The sequence below is a fragment of the Pundamilia nyererei genome, unplaced genomic scaffold (genome assembly GCF_000239375.1).
Source record: "Pundamilia nyererei isolate P.nyererei 1_Seehausen unplaced genomic scaffold, PunNye1.0 scaffold00017, whole genome shotgun sequence".
NCBI classification, from domain to species: Eukaryota; Metazoa; Chordata; class Actinopteri; order Cichliformes; family Cichlidae; genus Pundamilia; species Pundamilia nyererei.
Window position 1 is genome coordinate 3,329,486 of NW_005187418.1, and position 13,629 is coordinate 3,343,114.

Genomic DNA, 13,629 nt, shown 5'->3' on the forward strand with positions numbered 1-13,629 from the left:
AAAAATCTCTCCTATGGATTGAGTCCAAACATTATTTACTTTGCAAGTTTAAAGACCCTCACTTCTAATAAAATTATGGACAGATAAGAAATCTCTCCGTAAAGTTTTCGAAACAGAAAAATAAACAAACAAAATAACAACGGAAATATTTTTTTGACCAAAAAGCGCTGAAAACACTGGATGACATGTTCCTTCATGACCACCTATTTAGATTCAGCGCACCACCAGAGATACGGACAAAAATCACAACATTATGTATTCATACGCAACAAAAAACAGTCCCAGGCTCTAAATTAAGTCTAATTTGTAAATCTTGTATATCTATGATATGAAACCACATTTTCATTTGTTAATGAAATGTTGATCACAAGTCACCGTCAGACCTGGCCCTGCTCGTCACAACTGGCTTTTTGCATACAAGATGGCAACAGCAGAAACACTCATGTCAAGGCTTCAAAATGGCACATCAGAAACCAGTGGATGACGTCATGGTAAAAGCTACATCCATCTTTTATAGCTCTAACTGTCTATAGCTGCAGCCTAAAGCCTGACTTGACTTGAAGACATTCACATTGCACAGATGCTTTAAAAGTGAGCTAAATGCATATCTGCTAGATGTTATTTGGGTGATATTAGTGAACCTGTTTGGATTTACACCATGCTTTGTGTAATTATTGAGTCCTGCTTTCACTGGTTACATGTAGTCTTTTTTTTATTTTTCTATTATCGTATGCTATTTAAACACATTTTTCTTGGCTGTTTAATCGTATCAAAAACACAAAAGTACATTTGTAATCTAATTAATGTTTTTGTTTGTTTGTTTGTTAAGATAAGATAACCTTTATTAGTCCCACACGTGGGAAATTTGTTTATTTCTGGTGTGAAGATTTGTCAAGAAAATATCAGCCTCTACTTAAATAGAGGCTAATTAGAGGTCCAGAGGTGTACTGCAGTTCAAAATCCTCATTTATCTTATACTGTGCCCGCCACTGTCTGAAACAAGCTCTTAATTACTCCTCTTCCAATTGGCTGCCCTTCATAGACAGAAAGCTTAAATAGCAGGTGGGTGGGGCTTCTGTGCTTTCAGTGAAAACTACGTGTCTGAGATGACAATATTAAGGATTAGCTCTCATCTTTAACAACACACACAACTAAAATTAGAAAAACACAGCTTTGACTCACTGGTATAACTTATAAATGCTAACCTTGTTAGTTGAGGTCATACCCTTATTTAAATGCTTATTAAACACATTTTTCTTTAGCCTGAAGCTGTTTCCAGTGTTGAAGATTTGCTAAAATGTCTCAGAACCTGACAAACCCTGAAGATATTTTTAATTTGCAGCACTATTTTATGTGTATGAACTCTAGGAATAAACAAAGAGAGGAATATATTTCTGTTGTCACCGCAGGTATGTTGCGCCTAGGATTTCACAGAAGGCTCCACAGAATCAGAGTTAACCATGACACACTCCCCCCCACACACAGAGTTTAATGATCCGTATTTGGTCTTTTATGGCTTCTGTGAAGGGAGGCAAAAAGAATTTGAGAAGGATGGGTTGCCATGGCAACTGAGGTTCCTAAATTTCACAAGTTCATTTAATGTTGTGGGCCAGTTGGGGCCTTTTGATGCTAAAACTATAAGAACTGACAATGAAAGTAACCCACATGGCATGGATGTGGTGGGACTGGCACCAGTAAAATCTGTGTACAATGGTGTATAGATGTTACATACACATAGTGATGGTTGGTAAAGCAACAGACAGCTATATCAGCAGAGGCAGGTTTTAAACCTCAAAATGTTTTGGTACCGATATATAGAGATCACAAGCACAGACTAAGAAAGAAATTGCACTGACTGTCTGGTCGGATTCCTATTCATGTTAAACATTCTATATTTTGTCTTGTTTTTTACTGCTCAGCCATGTGTCTTACACATTAGTTAAGAACTTAAACCAAACACACCACTACACAGCTGGGATGCTACTCTGCTACGTGCCCTCCAGTCAGTTTTCAGAATATTGTAAATTATAGAGAAGGAGACGCTCTACTAGTGAAAATGTAGAGCATCTTCTTCTGCACTATATATCTTTGCTGAATGTGCTTCAGTCACACTAGAACACAAAATAGGATCCCAGCTAGAAAATAAAATTGTGGCGATTTTGTGGTGATTTTTTGCATTCAGTGACCGATTGCAAGCAGTTGTAGCAAACAACTGGAGACCCCGAGGTTGAGCAATCCTCCCATTAACCTCTGGGTGAGGCGAGGCATGCAAGGTGAACCCAAGGTGACTGTGCAGGTTGTCTGGCAGGAGGCAACCAGTCTCCAAACAGTGTACTCAGACTTGCTGTAGAGTTTGTGATATCCAATTTAGAACCATTCAAGAAAAAAACAAATATTAAGAAGCTGAACCCAGAAGCCAAACTTGTTGATGATTAAAAGTCTACAACCCTGTTGGAATTTAAAATATATAACTTGTAACTATAAGAATAACATTAAAATTTGTATGCACTTGCAAAAAAGACTGCTTTTAAGTGTAAGTGTTAAGTATTTTAACTAAACCATTACAGTGTGCACAGTCTCACAAATACAAAGCTCATTTTTCAGGTCCTCTATCAGTCCCTAGTGGCCTTTCAGTAATACTACATCAACTGCAGCAAGAGAGAAAAAACATTTTTGTAAAAAATGTAAAAGAAAAATCCAGTTCTGAGTGTAAAACATGTAAACAGAAGGTCCTATCTCAGTTTGTTGTAATGTGTTTTTATTACTTTATGCAAAAGTCATTTTTAATAAAGTCTTGATTGCATAAGAATGCAACATAAAACTGTGTTTCTTTGATAAACAGTCTCATCCATTATTGTGGATATTACAAAACCGGCACAGAATAAGCAGATGAAAGCACCTGTGTGTTTCTGGGCATGTCTGTTGTCTTGCCTCTGACTGGCTTCTGAGTGCCGCAATCTGATTGGCTGCTTGGCTACTGCAGTCTCTGTATTCTCACAGCACTTGAGATACAGATGGACGAGGATAAAAACACAGCAACTCTTGAACTCCCCTTTTCTGTCATTTCTTTTCACATTTCACGGCAGCTCATCGTGACAGACTCCACATCTGTTCTTCTTCTGAAGCACATTCCCATGACTGAATGACAAATTGGCTATATTTTTAGTGTCGTTTTTAAGAAGTTAAAACGCCGGCTGAAACCACATGTACCATGCATCAGGAAGCCCTATGCCTCATTAGGTCTCCTTACAGTTGGCTGGCAAACCCGTCCCCCGCTCCTCTCACTGGATGGCAGCAGATGACGTCGCTCTGCTGCTGGATTACAGGGGCTGTGCTGATGTAAGGCTCCCTGCACGTCTATATGGGTGCATATGATCACTGAGAAGCAGACAGACTGACTGACTGCTCAGAAGAAAGGACAAACAAGAAATGAGATAGAAACACCTTCAGACAGAAGTCAGTCGTGTTTTCTTAGCCTTCCCCAAAACAACCTTAAAGCAGAGTTAATTTCAATATGGTTTACTTGACAGCAAGCAAACACAATAAGGTCCAAAATGAAGAAAAGAGAGGATAGGATTAGGTACAGTACCACTGCTCGCTGCTAATCTTCCCTGACAGAGACAGAGCACTGGTCATGAATAAATTAACATCTGCCCGGGACCAACAGCATGCATAGCACGTAATGCATCAGCAGGGATGAGCAGTAAGTGTGTTGTGCAAGTCAACAATCACACTGTCTGTACATGCACACACAAAATCCTGTTTGCAACATCAATTTTCCCTCATTATACAAATAGCTTTACTGATATTGGATTTTTGGGATATATTGATATTAGAGTTTAACAAGGCTAAGAGGTTAGAGCCATCTTGGCAGCGGCTGTGCTCGGATACATAAGTTCTAAAAGCCAACATCAGCATATTAAAAAAGCAATGTTTAGCATGTTTACCATGGCAGGCTGTGCCTGACGTCGGACTTCACTAACTACATACATATAAGTCTGCCATCTTACTGTCCTGTACATTATGGGGTACACTCAAAGTATCACACATCACTAACCAGAGTCAACAAATTTTCAGATTCTGAGTCCCTCTGTCCAATGGATGCAGATATATAACTGGATAAGTCATAATCCTCCTGCAGGCAACACAAGTAACAATAAATCATAATAATTTAGAGGAAAACAAAAATCAGTCAGGATGATTCGTCCAGGGGTGGCTCTACAGGGGTGGCATGGAGTGGTATGTCGCACCCTAGTGCCACCCTAGTTATGCATATAACAGTGTTGCCTATTAAAATAAGATAGCATTAACAGTTTGAGCCTAGCTACAATTAACACTGAATATAAATTCTAGAACTGAATATGTTGTATATTGTTACCCCCCCCCCATAGAAAAATCTGTGGCATTTTGTGGAAATTTAAGCATTAAGCATTCTGGATTTTATACTTTGTGGACTACATACTTATTTATTATATAGGCTATACAGTGCATGAAATCAAAATTTGCATGTTTTATGTAACTGAATTGTTTAATTATCTGGGGCAAAGAAACAAATTACATTATAGACTATATTTATATGAAACGTGTATACTTTATATTTGAAGTATTTTAAACAGTTGTAACATCTGCATATGTATTAAAAAAATTCTTTGATTTTGACACCCCATTTGATTTCCATGCCACCCTAAGAAGAAGATTTCTCTAGATCCACCCATGGATTCATCATCTATGTTCGTTAAATGTAATTTTAAAATTTCATGGCAATGCATCCAGAGGAATTGGTGATCACAGACAAAGCAAATAAAAAAAACGTAAAATAAACCAACGTGTTTCACAGGATTCCTCACATATGGTTTTTAAAACCTATAACAAGCTATAACAAAACTATAACAGCTCATGGCTGTCTTTGGCATTGCAATTTTTTCTAACTAAAGAAATAAGAAAAGTTATACAGATGACCTGTCATGAGCTAATATGGGTTGATAAAATTAGCCTGATTTGGCAAAAATTTATGGAATTTATTTCTTCCAGCTTTTGATGTTTTATTGAAATAATTAAGCTGTACTGCTGCTGTAGACGTCCGTCCCAGATGACGAACTGCAATCTATTTGGAAAATACAAAATAAAGCATTTTTTCTCACTATTTTAATTGAACATTAATTGACCTGAAACAATTTAACCTTGTTAATGAATCACTGAACAGAAAATCTGTGAGCTACACTCTAATAATTATACCATTTATCAAATACAACTTCACTGGTTTTCAGGTTCTTAACTGTTAAGATTTATTGTTTTTCTCTTTTAATTTTACTAATTTATCCGCATGATAATGATCACAATATTTGGATTCTGGGGAGATGTCCAAAAAAATTTGATAATTCTTATATGGACTTAAGTAACACTTTTCTTGTATTATTATCTAAAGTTTGACTGATAAGGAAAAGCATTAAAAAACAAATCAATTTTGTGGTATTTTAGATTAAATTTGTATTACAAGCTTTTTATTTATCAGCTTGATTCTCAACAATAAAAGACTTCAGTAAACAGAGACTAGCACTATGTGAGCGGTGAGCTTAGCTTTACAGCTCACAGAGCACAAAGCTAATTAAGAAATTGCTCAGTAAATCAATAGGGCACTTAAGATGAATGTTCAACATCAGCATTGCTTTTTCCTCTCTTTGCTGAGTCTCGAGCCAAGTGACCATCATCATTCATAGACAGCGAGCTGTGGTTCCCATTTTAATGTCCTACACTTTTTTAATTAAGCGTCCTTTGTCAGCCACGGATGGCTGAAGTAAAACCAGAACTTATGGGTACAACAAGCTCATGACATGCTGCAGCTATCGTAATAAACTGAAATATTGGCGATATATATATCGGAGAGTTGGCAGTTCGTCTTGTAACTGGAAGGTTGCCGGTTCGAGCCCTGGCTCGCTCGTTCTGTCCTTGGGCAAGACACTTCACCTGCTGCCTACAGGTGATGGCCAGAGGGGCCGATGGTGCGATAGGGCAGCCTTGCTTCTGTCAGTCTGCCCCAGGGCAGCTGTGGCTACAACTGTAGCTGCCTCCAGCAATCTATAATCATTTCACTTTGGTTACAACTTCACTTTGTGTTAATTTGCTACAAAATCCGAAAAGAAAATCTCAAGAATCTTTTTTGGAAAGATTGATCAAATAAACATGAACGAGAGGTTCCTTAAATTTTAAGATATTCTTTCATACTCCAAGGACAATTCACCTCATATAAACTGGTTAGCGTGAACGGTTGGTGTGAACAGCTGCAGTAAAAACAGGTGTGTCTGAAAATAATTTTTAGCGCATAAGTTATTCCCGCCTGACTTGCCTGAGTAGGATCACAATAGTTTTTTTCTCTCTATCAAATTAACTGAATAAAAAGTTTCTCTACACCAATGATCCCATTGGAAATGATGAGTGCTAAAAGTCAGTCTGGGATATTTTGTGTTGGGTGTCCAGATGCTCGGATCTACAGTTTGACGAGGAGGAGTGTCATACCACAGAGCAAGACAGATTGCCACTATTCACCTTCTGTCTATGTGCATATTGTGTAATACTGCTGCATTTTTCTGCATCTTCATATGGCCCTGAAGATGAATCACAGGAAAATAATTCACTCCTCAGTCGATGGATGTGGGCGTCAACCTCACATCACCTCCTCTGCCACTGCAGTTGCTGCAGATTAGGCAGTAAAGCTGCATTCAAAATTTCATGAAAATAATAAGAAGCAGAGACTTCTCACCTCAGCCTCCGGGGACTAAACATCTTGTCTTCTGCTATTGTCTCACTGAACGCTCACTGACAAAAAGCAGACAATAACACTATGAAAAATTATCCTAGTGAAAAAGGATTATGAAAAGCTCACTGCTGTTATGAAACACCCACGGGATTTTCTGATGTATGACTTCATGCTGAGAGATGAGATGCTGTTATAACAGTTAACGCTCCATCAAATAATTCATCGGTCAAAAGTTTCCCCGAGTAAAATTCAATTCAATTTTATTTATATGGCACAACAACAGCGCCTCACAGCACTTAAAGACTAAAAGTGAAGTATTTCACCAATGAAGGCCAAACTGGTTACACTTTGATTTCCTGAACCATTAAAGGTCTGGCTTTTGGCTGATCATCTGGATTTCTAGCACATCAGTTTTGCTCAGCTGCCTGCAGTTTGATCAGTTCAACAGTTTCATCTGTACAAACTTCACTCAGCTCGTTTTAATAAGACTGATATATTTGATCTTGTTGTGAATGTGAACTTACTGCTGATATTGTTTCCATCAATCCAACTGCGTCTATATATATTCTACTGTATCTACTGCATCTACTGTACAACTGTGCAATATTTTTCTGTTTTTGCAGTCAACGCATTCAAAGGTGGGTCATTCGATGAAAAGAATGACCGACTCAGAATTAGAAGAGTTTTTTTAGACTATAATTTCGGTCTATTTAATGCAAAGTTACCTTCATACTATGAATTTTTTCCAAGCTAGAAAACCTTGAAGTACAGTATATAGAGGTGATTTAAATTTTGGCACTTTTTAAAGCTTAATTTACCAGCATTTTTTAAACCCTCATCCTTTTTTAAGTGCAAGTGTCCACATGAAATTTTCAGGGCTAAAAAACAAATTTAACCTCTGTCAAAAATTAGAACCTAATCAAATTTATAAACACTCCATGTATCACAATCTAAAGCTTTCTTTGAGAATCAATATTCTGTAATAAATCACAGTTTCAGTAGTTGGCTAATTTCGTGTCTGTTATGTAGAGGAATGAAAATAAGCATTTTCTGATCATTTGCAAGGGGAAAGTGCATTTTGGGCAAATTTTAAAAGGCCATGTAACCATGTGAAGAAGGAGGCTGGTCAGAACAGGTCACGGCCTATGACTGGTATCCTTTTTACCGACATTCTGGTATCAAGCTGATCTTTTAGCTGTGATTCCTTCTGTGCTAAAATAATGTTAGACAATTCCAGGTTTTTTGCAGGTTTAGGCATGTCGAATTATTATATTAACAAAAGACAAAACACATGTAAACAAGACATGCTGAATACTCTTAAATGGAAGAAAAGAAAATATTTTGCACTTGTTTGACAGAAGCTGTAAATCCATTTATCTAAAAACAGAAGATAAATTTCATCTGCTGTGTCAAGACTTCTGAAAGATACCAGGTCATGTTAATTGCAAGGTCAATAATTTGCATGAATTAAATCAAAGTTTAAACGTGTTCCATGTGTTTCCAGTGCCAGCGGCCTCTCCACACTTCTCGCTACCAGATACTGTCTAACTGAGACAAGACAAGCCTCCCCTTTGTTCTGCCACACACACACGAAGGTAAACAATGCGTTCAGTGAACTGTCTGTGAGTGTACAAGCCTCTGTCAGTCTCACTGTTTCTGTCCAGTCTGATCCACACAGGTCTCCTGCCGCTCACCTTCAAAATGTCCGCCTTGCCCGGAGAATACAGCGGAGGGCAGGAGACAGGCGTAGTTTTTTTCCCCCTCTCAACCACAAACGCGCACAGACCCACATCCTGTCTGTGTCGTGACTCTCTGCTGGACCCATGCCACGCATCGACACCTCACCCACAGAGAGCACACACAGCCTTGAAACATGAAAGTATCCTGTGATTTCCTACCCATTTCAGATAATCTAGAAACTCCCTAATAACAAATCTACTTTTTGATATCTTTGCCACTGATTTCCACCATCTAACACCCTCTGTAATTCTTTTACAACATAACTGTATTTCTAAAAAAAACCCAAAAACATATTGATTACCAGCTCTTCAGCATTTATTCTGTCCAGGAATTGCAGGGCTGCACGGGGATGACACCTTTCTGGGAAGAGTGTGGTAAATATAATAAACAGTATCTTTTTTTTTTTTTACCACTGAAACCAAGCTGAAACTGGTCTCTGAGGTTGGTGCTTGGCACATGCCAACACGTGCCAAAACTGCAGTACCTACAGTGGCCACTTGAGACCTCACATCCCCATAGACTGCCATGTTAAAATGCCCACGTTTCAAGTGAAAATAAACTAGTACTAACAATATTACTCTGGGCGTGGCAGCTTTGATTGACAGATAGATTTTGAATCTCTTGGTCAAGTTTTTAGTGTTGTTGATATTCTATTATTTGCATTTGATCAAGTAGCTTCTAAGTACAAACTGTGTCTCTGCAATGCAGGATATGCATGTATTGATAACCAAGCTAGTTAGCAGTTTGTAGCACCAAAAAAACCCCCCAAATAAAAACAAACAAACAGAGACAGTCATGAAATAAAAGTTGAAAGGACTTAACAAACCCATGGCTGATGTAAATCTGACTATGTCCATCTTTTATATACAGTAATATGATTAGAGCTTAAATGTGATCCGTTGGGAATATTTAGAATAAAGTGAACTTAACTATCTATAAACTCTTCTGCACTTGTGTGCAGATCTAGCAGCTTGGGACTGCAGTACATTAACTGCTCTTAACACACTTGAGTCCCTGACCAAACTGTCAAGGGTCAAGCCACATTGTGTCCAGCACATGTTGACAAGCAGAATGAGTGGAAAACCCCACTGACAACCCCAAACCACTATAGATAACATAGATATCTCAATCCAAACCTTCAAATAAATCACTTGCTTCTCCTTTCCACCAGACTTTCCCTTCCTCCTCAGCTCTGTGTGCATTTTTAATGATTTTTTAGCTCATTCTTTTGGTTTTACGGACTATACAATGTAGTCACCGTTCTCTATAATAGACCTGTTAACCAATACCTGCCCCAGAAGCTTAGCATTCAAAGATCAAAACATCTCAAAACTATAGAGACAAAAAGTGGAGAAAGAAAAGCAGCTTCTGTTGTACATAGAGAAAAAAGTTTCTCCAACATTCTTAATATGAACTACTGGAATTGCAAAACACCTCTACAAAGATTCCGATTGCACAGCAACCCTGCCTGTAAAAGTTACATGGATATAAATATGTTTTAGTCAAATTAATTCAATTTACTGCAATATGCTGTCTCTGTGCTAAGCACTAATCTGTGTGTAGAAATGGAAAAGCAACAATAATGAAGGGTTCGGTTAAATGAGAAGACAAGATGAGCTAAATCTGTTGAAACGCAACTGCGTGTTCGTGCATGTATGCGTGTGTGTGTGTGTGTGTGTGTGTGCTAAATGAATGGACTGTCCCAGTTCTTGGTGTCGATCTTCCACTGCAGAGGAGAGAAGAGAGAACAGGGCTGCAGGGAAGCGGAGGAAGGGAGGATAAAAGACCTAACTAACAACATCCTCATCTTCCCTGTCATTCTTTCGCCCTCACTCTGCCTACTCTCCACTTCCCTACTTTTCCCTGCTACTTCATCAGTAGCTCTCCTTGATCTAACTCAATCTCACTCAGTAAGCTTTTTCTAATTCCCCCATCTTTTCAATTTGTTTCATCATATATATTTTTCTCTTCCTCTTGCCTTTTTGTGTTATGCATCACCTCTCCCCCGCATCCCCAACAACCCTTTCTTGCCTTCCTGGTCCACCAATCACAATGCTTGAGAGGCTCTGCACCAATCCTCTGGCACAGCAACCCCCTTCACAGCCATGTTAAAGTGAACATAATATCCTGGTGCCACAAGAATGGCACAATATGGTGACATGTAACCTTTCATACAACTTTCCTTCCTATACACAGGTGTTTGCAATCTCTACAGTTCGCACATACTTTCTTCTCCTTTAACGTTCCTTTATCTTATTACTTTCCTTTCACATCTCTACTCCAGCTGTATTTCTGCTCAGCTCTGTAGAGGAGTCCTTCTATTATTCATAATGCTCTCTCCTCAGTTAAGTTACTCCTTTTCTGTTATCTCTGCTCCGTCCCATCAGATTCTACATTGCTGGCATCTGCTGCTGCAGCTTGTAAATGCTCACATGTGTAAATCTTGATGTTATCATACAAATGACTTTGCATTCTTCTGATGACATAAAAAAAAAGTTTGGGTTCGTTTTGTTTTAGCTTGATAACTGAGTTTCTCTAAGTGGTGATAAAAACCCCTGCAACAATCAGACAGCATGAAGAGAAATGAGTGGAGTGGGTTTCATGTTGACAGCTCTGAGATGAAACCATTTAATAGATCTTTTAGTGAGTCACTGTTAGTTTTCCTTCTCTGGCTGTCAACAAAGATAATAGAGTGATAGCTCGCTGCAGCCCAATCAGCGCCTCACAGTAGGAATTATTTTGTAAAATTAGCAACCGCCAAAGCTGCACTAATCATCATTATTTTGGCTAAATGGACTGCAGCAATACTATGTATTCATCATATGTATCAGCTTTGTTACAGCCAGAGCAGGCTGATGTTTTCAGCAACCTACCTGCCCTTCCCCAACAACAAACATGAAAAGCTGGTGACATAGTGTATAAAAATATCACTTTTACTTGAAGTGCATTGCTTTGTAGCTGACAGTAACTTGCCTCAAAGATGAGATTTAATTACTTGCCCATGTCAGAGTAATTTTAGCTCATATCAGGGCTGCCTATCCTAGGATAGCGTATTGATGTGGTGGACGAGAACAAGTACTTGGGTGTGCACCTTCAACAACAGGCTCAACTGGGAGATGAACACAGTGGGTACGTATAAGAAGTAGATTGGCAGGCTGTGTTTCTTAAGGAAGTAGAGATCTCCTGTTGTGGGGAGCGCAGCGTGCTATGTTGTGGTCTTCTGGAGGGGAGGGCTGCATTGGAGCTGGTGACACCAACAAACTGAATAAATTAATTAGGAAGGCTGCAAACTGTTCACTGAACAAACTGTTATGCATTATGGATAGTTCTCACTACCCTCTGCACCACTTACGTGAGAGACAGCAAAGAAAAGTTGGTAACAAACTGATGGGACAGATACAGGAACTCTTTCATATCACATGCACTAATTCTTTACACTGCAGCACATCTGTATAGAAAAGGAGCATCTGTTCTCTTGTGTTAACACTAGAGATGCACTACTTGATAGGCCAGGGACTGGAACGACGAACGATGAATTGTCAGGCTGCTCAGCCCAAACCAGTGACCAACCGATCAGTCTCAGACATTACCAATTATAAACCAGTCTGTTTCATGCATCCACAACACGCACACAGCGATGCGGGGAAATAGATACTCACACTCTCACTGTAAATGAGGAAGACACAAAACAATAAGGGAACCACCCCCCAAAAACTCATACGTAACAACAAACCTAAATAAGACACTTAAATCACCGTCATCCAGCTGAACATGCCCAGCTTGAAGAAGCTAACAAAGGGAAAGCGGCTAGTGCTCAGTGCCAGCCTCAGTATGAACGGTAAACGATGCAAACTAATTCATTTTCTGTTTATTATCTGTACCTCTTTTTAGTAGCAGAGCACTTTATTTGCAGTATAAAGTACAGTATTTCCTGTACTTTACTGCTTTATTAAATATAATAATAGAAAAAGAAAAGTTGATTTTTTCTTTGCATATGGTGTCAGTTATAGTTCTTAGAAAGAAAATCAACACTGGTAGGTCACCGTGATTAAAAAAAATTGTGAAATCGCCTAGAAAACTGGTGCATTATTAGCAGTTTGTTTAACCCTGAATTGTCACCACTCTCCTCATACACAAACACAGTTTTTTTTACTCTCTACTAAAACTTAAACTGTTATACTGAGCAACTTTAACATCATCTAATATTTGCTATTCTTTACGTATTCATTAGTGCATTTCGTATGTGAATCTGAATTTGACATTTTGCTTTAGCTTTGCTGATATTAAAATATTTTTGGACTTCTGTAATATTAAAATATTATTTAATATTTGAATTTATATTTATTTGAACTTAATTCACTGACATCCCATAGTTGCAATGCATGCCCCTTTTGCCACTAATGTCAATATTGTGTTTAGTTTTTGTCTGAAGGTATTCTGTTAACAATATTAAATAGATATAGGAAAAACATTCAGCGATGAAAACAGACATTTTTGGGGGTATCCACTCAAAATATATATCTAAACCATTAATCAGTAACAAATGTTTGCAGATAGTTTTTAGACCACTCACCAATAAAATCAGCTAAATATTGCAGCTCTAAATATGATACATTTATAATATTTGTTTCATCTTGTGTTTCTGTTTCACTGGCGCATCACCATATGCCTTAGGGACAATGTGGCAGATTGGCCATCACATTGATTGATTGATCAATTGGAAGATTAAATTGGTTTCGCATGGTGAAAGTGTGAAAATGCATGTCCCCTTCCCCCACTGCTAATCCCGGTATCCTTAATAGTCATAAAAACAGCCCAAAATACAAAGTTTACTTGGAGCTAATGTAAGCAAAAAATTCTGTCCTCTTTCATGCAAACCTTCCAACATGCAAACAATAAAAAATACAAGCATGTGTGCTCAGAAAAGACAGACAACAAAGAGAAATGTAAGGACTGAATATTTTAATGGGCAGCGGGTGTATGGAGTGGAGGACAAAGAGATATAAACACGCTGGTTGAAGAGCAGGAAAGAAGAGCAGGCTTCTGACATGAATCTTGGCTTAAATAAGTGTCGGGGGATTAATGTGGTACAATGCATGGTCACAGGGGATCTCTGTGTGTGTGTGTGTGTGTGT

At 38.4% G+C, this 13,629-nt stretch overlaps 1 protein-coding gene across 1 annotated transcript in view; it reads left to right on the forward strand.

Moving 5' to 3' along the window:
* LOC102197157 (microfibril-associated glycoprotein 4-like) overlaps positions 1–13,629 on the forward strand; it is a 74,328-nt gene that overhangs the window by 4,092 nt on the left and 56,607 nt on the right. The window lies entirely within an intron of this gene.